The sequence below is a fragment of the Gorilla gorilla genome, chromosome 17, assembly GCF_029281585.2.
Source record: "Gorilla gorilla gorilla isolate KB3781 chromosome 17, NHGRI_mGorGor1-v2.1_pri, whole genome shotgun sequence".
NCBI classification, from domain to species: Eukaryota; Metazoa; Chordata; class Mammalia; order Primates; family Hominidae; genus Gorilla; species Gorilla gorilla.
The window spans coordinates 86949570-86961881 of record NC_073241.2 but is presented as its reverse complement, the minus strand read 5'-3'; positions in this window follow the sequence as shown (position 1 = coordinate 86961881).

The window sequence follows — 12312 nt, the reverse complement described above, 5'->3', positions numbered from 1 at the left end:
CATATACCCTTTAGTCTATAATAAAAGTCAAAATTTTAAAAATAAAATAAATGTGAAATTAGGGCCAAAAAAGAGAAAATTGTTATAAAGCTATAGCAATCAAAACAGCATAGTATTGGCTTAAAGAGAGCAGATAGATCAATGGAACCTAATAGAGTCCATAAATAAATCCATACATCAATGGACAACTGATACTGAACAAGGTTACAAAAGCGATGAGGTAGAGAAAGGATGGCCATCTCAATAAATGGTGCCGGGACATTTGATATCCACATGCGAAAAAATGAACTTGGATCCCTACCTGGAACCCCGTACCTTGTCCTCACAAAAGATCTGAACAGATACTTCAACAGAGAAGATACAGGTAAAGCAAAAATGCACATGAGAAGATGCTCAACATCATTAGTCACTAGGGAAATACATTAGAAAACTTTTTGGTAGGTCAGGCGCGGTGGCTCACGCCTGTAATCCTAGCACTTTGGGAGGCTGAGGCGGGTGGATCACGAGGTCAGGAGATCGAGACCATCTGGCTAACACGATGAAACCCCGTCTCTACTAAAAATACAAAAAATTAGCCGAGCATGGTGGTGGGTGCCTGTAGTCCTAGCTAATCGGGAGGCTGAGGCAGGAGAATGGCATGAACCTGGGAAGCAGAGCTTGCAGTGAGCCAAGATCAGGCCACTGCACTCCAGCCTGGGCAACAGAGCAAGACTCTGTCTCAAAAAAAAAAAAAGAAAACTTTTTGGGGTGATGGATTTTTTTCCCTAACCCCAATTGTGGTGATGGTTTCACAGGCATACACATATGTTAAAACATATCAAATTGCACATTTTAAATGTGTACACTTTGTCATATATATTTTTTTCCTTTTGAGATGCAGTCTCTGTTGCCCAGGCTGGAGTGCAGGGGCACAATCTTGGCTCACCGCAACCTCTGCCTCCCAGGTTCAAGAGATTCTCCTGCCTCAGCCTCCTGAGTAGCTAGGATTACAGGCATGCGCCACCATGCCCAGCTAATTTTCGTATTTTCAGTAGAGATGGGGTTTTACCGTGTTGGCCAGGCTGGTCTTGAACTCCTGACCTTAGGCGATCTGCCCACCTCAGCCTTCCAAAGTGTTGGGATTACAGGCATGAGCCACAGTGCCCAGGCTGTTGTATATTATTTATGCCTAAAAAAAAAAAGGGGGCCGTTTTAAGGGAAGGAATAAAGGAGGTAGATTTAGAGGAATATAGTCATATTTTCAACAAGAATCTCTAGATATAAAAGAGACTAGTAGGGCAGGTGCGGTGGCTCACGCCTGTAATCCCAGTACTTTGGGAGGCTGAGGCGGGTGGATCACAAGGTCAGGAGTTCCAGACCAGCCTGGCCAACATGGTGAAACCCCGTCTCTACTAAAAATATAAAAATTAGCCGGACGTGGTGGCAGATGCCTGCAATCCCAGCTACTCGGGAGGCTGAGGCAGAGAATCACTTGAACCCGGGAGGCAGAGGTTGCAGTGAGCCGAGATCACGCCACTGCACTCCAGCCTGGGTGACACAGTGAGGCTCCGTCTCAAAAAAAAAAAAAAAAAAAAGAGACTACAGTTGTTGTGAGGAGTGAGACTTTTAAATATTGAATTATCTTTTCATACTTTAAAAATATTGAACCATATGAATACATTTTCTATTTCAAAAATTAAACAATAAAAAATAGAAATGATTTTTAGGCCAAAGGGAGTAATCTGAGTTAATATTTTTCCTGCTTAAGTCACAAAGCCTCCCAAACTGAAACTCGCCCAAGCCCACAAGCTTCTCCCTAGAGCAGCAACCCCAGCTCTTCACATTGTCCTCTTGGGTGACTGGCAGTGCCCAGAGATGGGGACTTCCTGTTCATGGCTATAGACAGAGTGGTGTGTTTTGTTAGGCCATTTATATGCACACACATATTCTTTGCGCTCAGAAGAGTCTGGGTAACATCTTAAAGTCGTGTCAAAACAGTGGAAAGCACCAATGGAATTTGAAAGAATGTTTTTAGAGTCAAAGACCAGTATGGATTTACCACTATATTGTCCAATTAATGATCAGCTAAGATGACCTCAGCAATAAGATGCATAGAAAGAAATAACTCTCATAGTTTTAAAATTATCAGGAATTTTGCTTCAAAACCTGAATCAAATAGAATGTATTTGTATTAACAAATAGTAATTTGTATTAATCAAATAGTAATGTATTAACAATATGAGGAAGGAAAATTTTAACATGGAGAGAAATTTAAACTTCCTGATCTAGGATGGTGGTTAAAATCCAAGGTGCTGGCCCGGTGCGGTGGCTCACGCCTGTAATCCCAGCACGCTGAGAGGCTGAGGTGGGTGGATCATTTGAGGTCAGGAGTTGGAGACCAGCCTGATCAACATGGTGAAACCCTGTCTCTAATAAAAGTACAAAAATATTACCCAGGCATGGTGGCGCATGCCTGTAGTCCCAGCTACGGGGAGGCTGAGGCAGGAGAATCGCTTGAACCCAGGAGGCAGAGGTTGCAGTGAGCCAAGATCACATCACTGCCCTCTAGCCTGGGCGACAGAGCAAGACTCCGTCAAAAAAAAAAAAAAAAAAAAAATCCAAGGTGCTCTGGCCAAGTTTAAGATATAGATTGTCTCACTCCAGATAACCGGTTTATGATTTCCAGTTGGAAAGATGTCAGTATTCCTTTGGCCCCTGATGCTGTGAGACTGTTGCAATTATTCTGGAAGGCTGTTGTAAGCCCTGAAATGTCTCCTTGTTTCTTTTCCATAAGAGGATTAAAGATATTGGATCTGGCTTGTGAAGTGAATGTGGGAGGGTTTTTTAGTCTAGCATTTCTCATCAGGAATCAATTCTCCCAGTTGATAAGAATCAACCTTTAGAATAGAGGTTGATTTGCCCACTGGGAGTCATCTTGCAGTTTCATTATAAAATGGTTCTGCTGAGCCAAGCTGCATAATGAATAAACCAGTCTATGGAAATGCTATAGGAGGTTTTCTATTACCATCCATTTGGGGGTTCCCACCTACCTTCAGCTTCCTTATTTAAATTTTGTGTGAACAACATAAAAACTTTGTGTTCATTGAAGAGTTTAATAAAAACAACACAAAGGACTGTTTCTAAAGGAGCTTTGAAAGTTCAAGATTCTAGAAAACTTATATCAAGATTTTATCACTGCAAACATCTTGAGTAAATAGAAACTCAAAAGGGCTCTTTTATATTTACTGTATTTGTCAAAGACTGAGCTATTTTATAGGATTTTGTGGCTTGGGGTGAAAGTATTTTTATGACCTGTTCTAACAGAAAAAAAAAAAAAAAACCCAAACCTGATTAAGATATCATCAGCTGAGCTTCTGAGACCCCCCGAGACCCCTTAGGAGTCTCAACTCCGGCCGGGCATGGTGGCTCACGCCTGTAACCCCAGCACTTTGGGGAACCAATGCAGGCGGATCACTTGAGGTCAGGAGTTCAAGACTAGCCTGTCCAACATGGTGAAACCCCATCTCTACTAAAAATACAAAAATTAGCCAGACGTGGTGGCAGGCGCCTGTAATCCCAGGTACTTGGGAGGCTGAGACAGGAGAATTGCTTGAACCTGGGAGGTGGAGGTTGCAGTGAGCTGAGATCATGCCATTGCACCCCAGCCTGGGGGACAGAGAAAGACTTCATCTCAAAAAAAGAAAAAGTCTCAATTCCTATAAACTGATACATGATCGTTCTTCAAACTAACCAAGAGGACTTCATTGCTTTTAGAGGACACAATTAATTCTGCTCTGAAAGTTTCCCCACCTCTATAGAGAAAATGTTTTTCTCTATTTGACTCTGTCTTCACCTTTCTTAACAGCTATCCCAAATCCCACATCGTACCCAGATCAATTCAGTGAAAAAGCTAGCCTGGGCTAAAGTTAATTGTACCTTTAAAAAGCAATAGGGCTGGGCGCAGTGGCTCACACCTGTAATCCTAACACTTTGAGAGGTTAAGGTGGGCATATCCCTTGAGCCCAGGAGTTCGAGACCAACCTGGGCAACAAGGCAAAACCCCCAAACCCCATCTCTACAAAAAAAAAAAAAAAAAAAAAAAAACTAGCCAGGTGTGATGGTGTGTGCCTGTAGTCCCAGCTACTTTTGAGGCTGAGGTGGGAGGATCACCCCTGTCTCAAAAGAACAAATAAAAAATAGTCGGGCGTGGTGGTTCACGCCTGTAATCCCAGCACTTTGGGAAGCCGAGGCAGGCGGATCACCTGAGGTCGAGAGTTCAAGACCAGTCTGACCAACATGGAGAAGCCCCGTCTCTACTAAAAATACAAAATTAGCTGGGCATGGTGGCGCATGTCTGTAGTCCCAGCTACTTGGGAGACTGAGGCAGGAGAATCACTTGAACCTAGGAGGCGGAGGTTGCGGTCAGCCGAGATCGCTCCATTGCACTCCAGCCTGGGCAACAAGAGCAAAACTCCGTCTCAAAAAAATAATAATAATAAATAAATAAAATAAAAATAAGAAGCAGTGGTAAGCCAGAGCATACACAGCCTGGAAAGCCTGTAAGGATGTTGAGGTGAACCCTGAGAGCAAAAGGAAGTCCATGGAAGGTTGCTAGATAGAGAATGAAATGACTGTGTTTATATTTGTAAGTGTTCGCCCTGGCTGGAGTGTGAAGATTAGATTGGAGAGGTGTGGGGAATCCAGAAGATGGGTGGAGAGGTTAGCCAGAGGGAGGATGTGACTTGCATTGCACTAGAGGGAAAGGTTGGATGCCAAAGCACGAGAGTTTGCAGGTTTCAAGGGAGGGCTGTCAGACAGCATCCATTTAATAGCTTGAAGCAAGAGACTGGTCATTTGCTGAGATTTGGGGCTGTGGGAAGGACCTACGGTTTGAGACATTCTGAAATGCTGACCAGAAAGCCCACTGTTGAGGGAAGACGGGTTTAGTGGGAAGGGCAAATTGAGAGACGAGGTCCAGCAAGCAGCTCTCAGCAGTTTGAAGGCTTCAAGTTGTTATTCATGCATATCATGGAACAAAAGAATAACAATGATTAACCATTAATGCCATTTATATCCTAATTCAGAAAGCTTACTGGATGTCAAGTACATGTTAGGCATATTTTGGTATAGTTGATCTCGTATTATCCTCACAATAACCTTCCCAGTGAAGGGTTATTATCACTTTATAATTGAAACATCTGTGGCTCAGAAAGGTTAAGAAACTTGACCAGGCTCACCAAGCCAGAAAATGAGTTCTGTGATCTATGGAACGTATCTGGCTTCATTCAGAGCTCTAACTGTACAGGAGTTACCATTGTTCACCCTCCTTAAAGAATGAGCATCCAGCGGGACTTTAAAATAATTGTAATTTTTTTTAGTGAGAGACAAGGTGCTTACAAGCAAGCAGCTTGCAATCATGAAGCCTAGGAATCACTGAAGCAAATCTAAGTGCTTAAACTTAACTACAGGAAAAGGAAAGTTAAGTTTTCGGTTCCTCAAATTAATATTTTCATTGTAATGATAATTTCCACTTTTAGTTTGCCGTTTACAAGCCAATTTTATTTTTTATTGCATCTATCTATCATCTATCTATAATTTATTTATTAATTAGAGACAGGGTCTCTCTCCGTAGCCTCAGGCTGGAGTGCAGTGGCGTGATCACAGCTCAGTGCAGCCTCGACCTCCATGGCTCAAGCGACCTCCCACCTCAGCCTCCTAAGTAGCTGGGACCACAATCCCATGCCAATAAGCCCGGCTAATTCTTGTATTTTTTATAGAGGGGCGGGGGCGGGGGTGGCTCACCACGTTGCCCAGGCTGGTCTCGAACTCCTGGCCTCAAGCGACCCTCCACCTCCGCTTCGGCCTCCCAAAGTGCTGGGATTACAGGCGTGAGTCACCGCCCTCGATCTCATTTAAAATATAACTGAGATTTTCCAACTGCTTCACTGATTTGTTAACTAAGTGAACTCCGCTTGGACCCCTCCCCGATTCCCGGTACTGGGACAGGGAAACGAGCCCTAGAGGCGCCCGCAGTGATGTTTGCCTGTTTTCTTTCCGAAGCCTGTTATGAGAAGCAAAAAGCAGAATGTCCAAGAAGGCTCTTTGAAGATGTCTGTGAGTTTGCCTGGGGACAGCTCCTGGAAGGCGGTGTCCCCGCGACTAGGGCGAGCCCCGGATTCCCCATCATCCCGGACTCCCCAACACCCGGAGGCGCGGCGCCACGAACAGGACCAAGTAGGAAATGCAAGACCACGCGCCAGAAACACGGAAGTGGCCCGGAGACAACATGGCGGCGCCGGCGTCAAGTGCCCTAACCCCGGACCGGCGGCCTGGTACGGTGGCCTGTGGGGGACGCCACATTAAAAGAACAGAGACGCTCATCCTGCGCCTGGTAGAGCGAAGTGGGGTCCGGTAAAGCGACCTTCAGCGCAAAGCTGAGGGGGCGCAGGGACCTAACAGCAAGGACCGCAGGGGGAGGCCACCCCTTGCTGGCCAGAATCAGAATGAAGAGACAGACGAACAATGCCGTTCTTTCTGGCCGTCCCGAGTAGCTGGGACTACAGGCGTGCGCCCACCACGCCAGGCTAATTTTTAAAAAATTTTATGGAGACGGGGGTCCCACTATGTTGCCCGGGCTGGTCTTGAACTCCTGGCCTCATGTGATCCTCCCACCATGGCCTCCCAAAATTTTGAGATTACAGGCCTGAGCCACCGCACCTGGTCATTCAACTATTATTTTAAGCCACACACTTCTGGATAATAGAGCATGTATTATTAGTCTACTATTGCCACACTAAAGAGGTGTAACAAAATGCCTCCCAAACTCAGAGGCGTAACCCAACAATCGTTTATTCTCACTTATGCATCTGCAGGTCACTGATGTGGGCTGAGTTCAGCTGGACGTGTCTCCAAGCTGAAGATTGGGTCCCTGTCTTCTCCATGTCTCAGCTTCCTTGGATCAGTGGGTCAGTCAGGGCGTGTTCTTCTCATGGTGGTGGTTCACAGAAAAAGCGGTCTTGATCCAGACCCCAAGAGAGGCCTCCTGAATTACACGCAGGAAGGAATTCAAGACAAGTTGCAGGGTACGGTGAGAGTTTATTGAAAGCGCCTCCATTACAGAGTAGGGCGTCCTTAGGAAGCAAGCAAAGGAATGCCCCGTCTTTGTTTTAGCTTTTTCTTTTTTTTTTTTTTTTTGAGATGGACTCTTGCTCTATTGCCCAGGCTGGAGTGCAATGGCACAATCTCGGTTCACTGCAACCTCTGCCTCCTGGGTTCAAGCAATTCTCCTGCCTCAGCCTCCTGAGTAGCTGGGATTACAGGCGCCCGCCACCACGCCTGGCGAATTTTTGTAGTTTTAGTAGAGACAGGGCTTCGCCGTGTTGGCCAGGCTGGTCTCAAACTCCTGACCTCAGGTGATCCACCCGCCTCGGCCTCCCAAAGTGCTGGGCCACTGCGCCCGGCCATTTTAAATTTTTCATATATAGGCCGGGCGCGGTGGCTCACGCCTAATCCCAGCACTTTGGGAAGCCGAGGCGGGCAGATCACGAGGTCAGGAGATCGAGACCATCCTAGCTAACACGGTGAAACCCCCATCTTTACTAAAAATACAAAAAATTAGCCGGCTGTGGTGGTGGGCGCCTGTAGTCCCAGCTACTTGGGAGGCTGAGGCAGGAGAATGGGTGAACCCGGGAGGTGGAACTTGCAGTGAGCCGAGATTGCGCCACTGCACTCCAGCCTGGGAGACAGAGCAAGACTCTGTCTGAAAAAAAAAATTTGATATATAGGGGTTTTGTCTATGTAAAGGCTAAACTAAGCTGTGTCTTTGTGCATGTGGGCTGACAGCATGACAAAATTTATTATTTTATTGATTTAAAGAAAACTCTCCTTGACATTTTAGTGTATAAGTACATTAAAGCATAACTATAATTATCTTGAAAGCATATATTACGGGTATTAGGACATCTGGTCTTTCTGTTGTTACAGGATTGTGTCCTTGCAGGTATCTTTAGGCTGTTTTCTCAACTGTAAACATCTTATGACCATGGGTTGTGACTGGCAAGGAGTGTGCCTTGTTAGTCTCAAGATGGAGCTGAACTTAAAATGCTGTCACTCTGGCCCTCCTAGGCCCCGGCTTCTCTAACAAAGGCAGAAGCAAGAACACAAGTCCAACTGCACAAACACATTGTAAACCTTTGCTTGCATCACACCTGCCAATATCCTATGGCCAAAGTAAATGCACATGGCTAAGCCCAGCAGAAATGAAGCAGGGAAGTATATTCCTTCTGTATGGGAGAAGGGAGTGTGAAAGGAAAATATCTTGGACCCCCAAAATATTTTCCTTTTTACGAAGGAAAACTCAAGCTGGAAACTGCTTAAGACAAACCTGCCTCTCATTCTACTCAAAGTTATCCCTCTGCTCACTGAGAGAGATGCACATCTTATTTGCCTCCTTTGGAAAGCCTAATCAGAAACTCAAAAGAATGCAACCATTTGTGTCTCACTTATCTGTGACCTGGAAACCCCCTCCCTGCTTCAAGTCTTCCTGCCTTTGCTTCAAATTATCCTGCCTTCCCAGACCTAACCAATGTAATTCTTCTACTGATTGATGTCTCGTGTCTCCCTAAAATGTATACAAGCAAGCTGTGCCCGACTACCTTGGGCACGTATCGTCAGGACTTCCTGAGGCGGTGTCATGGATGCATCCTCAATCTTGGCAAAATAAACTTCCTAAATTAACTGAGAGACCTGTCTCTGATTTTCTGGGTCCACAGAAGTATGTCTGATTATTTTAAATAATAATCTAACACAAAGAACATGGTTAGACCACTGAATTCCATAAGTATGAGCTCACTGTCCCACTTCCTTTACTGAAAATGTGTCCTGGGGTGAGAGATGCTGAATACCATAAAGACACATGCAGCGTTCTGTAAGTCCATAGATGTGGGTGCTGCAGGCAGAGAAGGCGCATCACTGTGTGGACTGAGTCTATACCTGGGAGGCATATTACTGCCTCCTCCAGGAGTCTGATCTAATTTACTTGCCGTCAAGTGGCCAGCTGGTCTCCCTAAAGAATCGTGTCCTGGCCAGGTGCGGTGGCTCACGTCTATAATCCCAGCACTTTGGGAGGCTGAGGCAGGGGGATCACAAGGTCAGGAATTAGAGACCAGCCTGGCCAATATGGTGAAACCCTGTCTCTACTAAAAGTACAAATATTAGCTGGGTGTGGTGGTGGGCGCCTGTAGTCCCAGCTACTCAGGAGGCTGAGGCAGGAGAATTGCTTGAACACAGGAGGCAGAGGTTGCAGTGAGCCAAGATCACGCCACTGCACTCCACCCTGGGCAAAAGAGCAAGACTCCGTCTCAAAAAAAAAAAAAAAAGAGAAGAATAGAGAAAAAAGGAAAAAAAAGAATCGTGTCCTGTCAGTTTCTCAAAGTTGGCTTCTGCTGTTGGCAGGTTGGGTACTTAACACTGACAGTGGCCAGCAAGATCAGCCAGGACGAAGGGCAGTTTATGAGGTTGAACACATGCATAGCCTCTATCCTGTTACTATAGCCACTTCACATATGGGCTCTTTGAGCAAGAACTGAGATGTTTTGGGAGGAAAAGTCCAACATCCACAGATGACAGAGACCTCCTCCATACCAAATGCCTTCTGATAGATGTTTGCAGAGGACAAGAAATCTTCACATTCAGTGCCCATTCAAAAAGGTCCATCCACATCCCCAGCAGACCTCCTGTACCTAATCTTTAATCTTGTTCTTTCTTAGTCCCTGATCAACTGGCCAACCCGTGAGCCAGTGTCCATCAGTCCTTTGTTTGTTTTTTGTTTTTTTTTGAGATGGAGTTTTGTTCTTGTTGTGTAGGCCGGAGTGTAATGGTGCAATCTTGGCTCACTGCAACCTCTGCCTCCCAGGTTCAAGTGATTCTTGTGCCTCATCCTCCTGAGTAGCTGGGATTACAGGTATGCCCCACCACACCCAGCTAATTTTTGTATTATTAGTAGGGACGGAGTTTCTCCTTGTTGGTCAGGCTGGTCTTGAACTTCCAACCTCAGGTGATCCACTCGCCTAGGCCTCCCAAAGTGCTGGGATTACAGGCGTGAGCCACTGTTGCCAGCCTGGTCCTTCAGGCCATCCCTACTTAGCTGAGAAGTGGAAAACCAGGCACAGTGCTCAGAGTTCCACCATCTGAGATGACTTCCCTTCACCGCTTCTTTTTTTTTCTTTTTTTCTTTTTCTTTTCCTTTTTTTTTTTTTTTTTTTGTGACGGAGTCTCCTTCTTGTCGCCCAGGCTGGAATGCGGTGGCATGATCTAGGCTCACTACAACCTCCGCCTCCCGGGTTCAAGCGATTCTCCTGCTTCAGCCCCCTGAGTAGCTGGGATTACAGGCGCCTGCCACCATGCCCAGCTAATTTTTGTACTTTTAGTAGAGATGGGGTTTCGCCATGTTGGCCAGGCTGGTCTCAAACTCCTGACCTCAGGTGATCAGCCCGCCTCGGCCTCCCAAAGTGCTGGGATCACAGGTGTGAGCCACCTTGCCCACCCTCCCCACTGTCTTTTTAGGGCTTCTCCTAAGTAAGGCTAGAGTAGAATGGCTGTTCATGTCTGGCATGTGCCAGCATATTATGCAGATGTGAACAGTAGGCCCATTTTTTCCATCCTGCACTAACTGGACATAGAGAAATCCTGAGTCTATAGGTGTAGACTGAGGCGGGGGTAGGAATTTAAATGATCCTCTTGTACAACCTGCTTGCACAGTCCTATATACACTTTTTATTTCACAATGGAATGTTGCTTTGTAAATTCAATTTTTTTTTTTTTTTTTTTTTTTTGAGACAGAATCTCACTCTGTCACCAAGGCTGGAATGCAGTGGCCTGATCTTGGCTCACTGGAACTTCCACCTCCCAGGTTCAAGCAACTCTCCTGCCTCAGCTTCCTGAGTAGCTAGACTACAGGAGCATGCCACCACACCCAGCTAATTTTTGTATTTTTAATAGAGACGGGGTTTTGCCATGTTGCCCAGGCTGGTCTCGAACTCCTGGCCTCAAGTGATCTGCCCGCCTCAGCCTCCCAAAGTGCTGGGATTACAGAGGTGAGCCACCGTGCCCGGCCAGTAAATTCAGTTTTAACAATCAGATGAAACTAAATTCATGAAGGGCAGTTCAGATGAATCTCTTAGTGCCACCTGGCAGGACCGGTGGCCCTCAAGTGAGGATGCAGCCAGCCTACAATGAGGAGCTACGGGAATAAGGACCCCAACCTCACATCCCACCTCTGTTCTTCCACAAGTGTTCCCCATTGGCTGCAGCTGACCAGGAGTCAGAGAACGAGGGAGCCCATTGATGTGGTTCACATGAGTCAGCCTCTGGGGCGGAGCAGGATGAAGTGGAGAAATTCATCTGGACAGGCTATGGTGGGCAGCCTCTAAGATGGTACCCAGTGAGCAACACCTCCTGGCATTCACCTCCAGGGCTGGTCTGTGTGACCAGTAGAATATGGCAGAGACAATGACATTTCACCTAACAAGTCAGGTTAGAAAAGGCACTGCAGCCTCAGTTTTGGTCACTGCAGTGGGGAGCTTTCTAAGACGGCCCATGATTCCCAGCTGCTGGCATCCATGCCAGTGTGTAATACCCTTCCTTTGAGTGTATGCTGGACCAAGTGACTTGATCCTAATTAATCGAATATGGCGAAAGTATTGGGATATATCCCTTGTGAGATTAGGCAACTAAAGGTTCTAACTTCCATCTTGGTTGCTGGCTTTAGCCAAGCAAGAGGCCCGTGTGGAAAGAATTGAGGGAGACCTCTGGCCAACACCCACCTGAGTGTGTGTGGAAGGGGATCCACTCCAGGTGAGACTTAAGAATCTCAAGTTAAGCTGACTGCAGCCTCCGGAAGGACTCAGCTCTGAGTCCTCAGCTAAACCGTGCCCAGATACCTATTCCACGGAAATGTGAGATAACAAATGCCATTTGATGTTTAGGGGTAATTTATTATAAAATAAAAGGTAACTAATATTCTCTCTCTCTGATCACTTGCTTTAGGTGAAGTCAGCGGCTGTGTCATTAGCAGCTCTATCGGGAGCCCACCTGGCAAGGAAAGGTTTTCTGACCACAGCTTGTGAATGAGCCTGGAGGCAGATCCCCACCCACCCAAGCCTTCGGATGACTACAGACCCTGCCCTCAGCATGATTCATGAGATACCTGAGCCAGGACCTCCAGCTAACCCACTACCTTATTCATGACCATCAGAAACTGTGCAAGGTAGGGCCTGGCGTGGTGGCTCAGGCCTGTAATCCCAGCATTTTGGGAGGCCGAGGCAAGCAGATCAC